The following is a 4,060-nucleotide window of genomic DNA, read 5'->3' as shown; positions in this document are numbered from 1 at the left end:
TGCCCCTCGAGCCTCGACTCAGGCGAGGACGGTAGTGAGGAAGGTGGCTGTCAGGAAGACCCTGAAGCGCAAAGCTCCCGCTCAGGAAAGCTTGCACGTAAGTTGATCCGTGCCTTAATCGAACACATCTGCCTTCCCAATCTTTGTAACACGGTTGTACCCCTTCTTTCAGGCTTCTACTGAAGAGAACTCCCGTGAGGGAGCACAGTCCAGTCCAAGGGACTCTTCCCCAGATGTCACAGAAAGGTCCACCACTCAGAGCCAGACGGACTCGCAGACGGATTCGCCAACGTCGGCTTCTCCGAAAAGGTCGACTTCGAGCCGGCTGCCCTTCAAGTTCCGATCCAAACGAGGTCGCGCATGAAACGTCAATGCTTCAAAAGGGCCCGCTCAAACCCGCAAGTCTCCTCGCCGAGCCAGGAAGTTTCAAATGTAATATACTCAGCAGTTCGTGTTCCATATCGTCTTGCCACTAACTGGATTGCCCTACCATTTCCCTTGCAGACTGATGGGGTTCCTAGTGGGGATGCTGAAGAGGTATCGACACCGCCTGCTGCCCTAGGCCTGTCCAATTCGCCAGGCGCGGTTGACCAAGCAGTTAACCTAGCCCAAGCTGCCGTAAAGCCGATCATCACAACATCGGCCCCCCTTCCTTTCTTAGGAGAGGTAAGCTTCCTCCCTCTCTCTCAAGCCGGCTCTTTTTTTCTTTGTCGTATGCTCATGCTGCTCTTGTTCGCCTGTAGGGGTGTGATCCTTCAAGCTTGTTGACGTTCGACCCCGACTCCATCGAACCGGTCGTTTCTAAAACAGGTGAGGAGCCAGACCCTAGCGCAATCGACGGCCCCCTCCAGCGCCTCAAAGACTTGCTTTCCTCCTCGGTTGATACGCTGGTCGAGAACCCTGAGGCAATCAAAGGCATTCTCGAGGACACCCAGCCCCGTCTCCCAGTACCGCTGCAAGTTAAGCTCTGGCAGGCCGTGTCTCTGCCAGTTTTCAGGTCAAGGGTGCAGTCGGCTCGTCAAAGGATTGCTCTTCGCCGCGCCCAACTCCCTTTGAGAGCCGATATCGCAGGCAAATGTCAACGGCTCAATGAGAAGAAAGCCGCTTTAGACGCCAAGACCGACACTTCCACCCGCAGTGCCAGGCTTGAAACCTTGTGTAAGGAGCTGGAAGATCTCGAAAAGAGGACCAGGGAGACCAAACAACTTATCCAGGATGAGAAAGCCCTTATTGCTCGCTCCCAACAGGAAGCACAAGGTCTCACGGCTGATCTGAAGACCGACCTGGCTGAAATTCGTGCTCTGAGCAGCGAGCTGGTGATGGGGAGGGATGAGGATGACGAGGCCGAGATCGCCGAGGTGGATCGAATCCGTGCCGATGCTCTTTGCGCCCTCGAGGCTTTTCTTCAGTAGGGCTTCCTTGTGTGAACTGATGCATGTAAAACTTGCTTCGCCGTAAGGTTGATCACCGTGTACACTGATGCATGTCTCGATTTCTGTAGTTTTTTTTTTTTACCAGCCGATTTCCCTATCAGCCACCAATATTTCTCCACACATGTTCAACAATGTCGCGCATGCTCATGTACTTCGGTGCCCCCCGAGCCGATTACGCAGTGCAATCGCTGAAATCGGCTCTATGGTCGGCCAAGGTCCTACGATGTGAACGTCGGCTTTGTTAAGAGCGCAATGGGTTTTTCCCAGTGAATCAGCCGACGTTCCTATTGCACATGCATCGTGTTGGAGCAGGTCGCGCGGAACGGCTTCCTCCTCGTCTCCACCGTGAGAAACGGTTGCTTGGGTCGGCCTCCTCCTTATCCCTGCCACGGGAGTGGCTGCTTTCTGCTTCGTCTTTGTCATGGCGGATTGCAAGCCCTGCCATGTTGACACCAAAGGAGAACTTTGGCTGGCCTATGGAGTGGCTGAGATCCACCATGTTGACGCCAGGCGACGGACTTGAGTCTCTACCGAGCTTGATATCGTGCGGCGGGGCCTTCTCGGAGGAGCCGATGAGTTCGGCTTCGAGGGTTTCCTTGATCTCGTCATGTTTCCTTTTGAGCTCATCAGGCAGATCCTCGTACGTGACCGGAGTGTCTTCCGCCATCTCGGATGTAGATGGCGATGTCGTGGATGTCGAAGGTAGTCCCACCGGGCGTGCCAGAATGTGTTGACGTCAGAAACCCCCTGGCGGGCAGAGACGGTCAACACGGTAGAGCCGGGAACAACTAGGGCTGTGGCTGGCCCCGGTCCCTCGCAGCGACGGCCCGCAAAGCCTCCCGGTCGCACGCGCCGATGCCAACCGCAAGGGCGTGCCACCCGACCTATACCCGGTCGGGAAGGTGTGGATGATGCCTCGCTTAGTTTCTGCCGAGGGCACACACGTAAACGTTAAATACGAGCCTCGATCGGCTCTCGAGTTATCCCGTGAATCGGCTCAAAGAGCCGATCCACCCATGATTCAGACGGGGTGTCCGAATATATGGTGGTCCTGCTTGATCAAGGTAAAGCTAATGAGATCTACGACGATTTAGGGTTTTCACCGCATAATCGGATCGTCCTACTCCGAGTTGGGCCTCGCGGCCACGCACGGTGATCGTAAGCCGATCCTAAACAAGGCCTAAAAACCAACACGAGGTTGATCCCCGGAACATCCTGCTTAGGGCCAACGAACGACACCCTACGTGCCGCTGGATCCTCCCCCTTTGTAAGGCCTAACTATTGCGAGATATTAAACTAATCCTTGTAGAACAAGGAGCAATCGTAACGGATCAGATCTACTAAACTATGATCAAGCGGGTGCCGCCCTACACCTAAGATAGGTGTAGGGCGGCTAGACATGCAAGGGTTGCACTACGAAAGCATGTAATATGAAGAACAATGCTAACCCTAACATGTCTAAGATAACTACGTTGCTCGCCATCAAAAAGGCTTCGGTACGAGCAACGCATGAACAACGTGGGCAGGCTTGTCTTGCCTAGATCGCAAGATGCGATCTAGGCAGCATGGTGCTTACCGGTAGAAACCCTCGAGACGAAGGAGTTGGCGATGCGCCGAGATTTGTTTGTGGTTGAACGTTGGTTGTTGTTTATTCCATAAACCCTAGATACATATTTATAGTCCGGGGGACTTTCTAATGTGGGCGTGCACTAAACCATGCACGGGTAAAACGCTAACTTCTAAACTAAGATGCGATCTAATATGTTACAGATACACGGGCAATTAAGCCCAACTTGATATAAAAGGCCGATTCACGTATTTCCTCTATATATATTCTTCAAGTCCATCTTGATCGCGGCCCACCTCTGACTTGGTCAAATTCTGGTGATAACAAGCACATCCACAACCTTAGAACTTTCTGTCACTGTCCCAGATTTAATGGAGGCATGAATCCACTATCGAGCATAAATACTCCCTCTTGGAGTTAAGAGTCAAAACTTGGCCAGAGCCTCTACTAATAAAGGAGAGCATGCAAGATCATAAACAACACATAGGTAATAGATTGATAATCAACATAACATAGTATTCTCTATCCATTGGATCCCGACAAACACAACATATAGAATTACAGATAGATGATCTTGATCATGTTAGGCAGCTCACAAGATCCGACAATGAAGCACATGAGGAGAAGACAACCATTAGCTACTGCTATGGACCCATAGTCCGAGGGTGAACTACTCACTCATCACTCCGAGAGCGACCATGGCGGTGAAGAGTCCTCCGGGAGATGAATCCCCTCTCCGGCAGGGTGCCGGAGGTGATCTCCAGAATCCCCCGAGATGGGATTGGCGGCGGCGGCGTCTCGTAAGGTTTTCCGTATCGTGGCTCTCGGTACTGGGGGTTTCGCGACGAAGGCTTTAAGTAGGCGGAAGGGCAACGCGGGGGGCCACACGAGGGCCCCACACACCTGGGCCGCGCCGCCCTGTTGTGTCGGCGCCTCGTGGCCCCACTTCCTTTCCCCCTCGGTCTTCTGGAAGCTTCGTGCAAAAATAGAACCCTGGGCGTTGATTTCGTCCAATTCCGAGAATATTTCCTTTGTAGGATTTCTGAAACCAAAAACAGCA

This window comes from Lolium rigidum, chromosome 2 (genome assembly GCF_022539505.1).
Source record: "Lolium rigidum isolate FL_2022 chromosome 2, APGP_CSIRO_Lrig_0.1, whole genome shotgun sequence".
NCBI lineage: Eukaryota > Viridiplantae > Streptophyta > Magnoliopsida > Poales > Poaceae > Lolium > Lolium rigidum.
Note: the sequence above shows the minus strand (reverse complement) of the source record.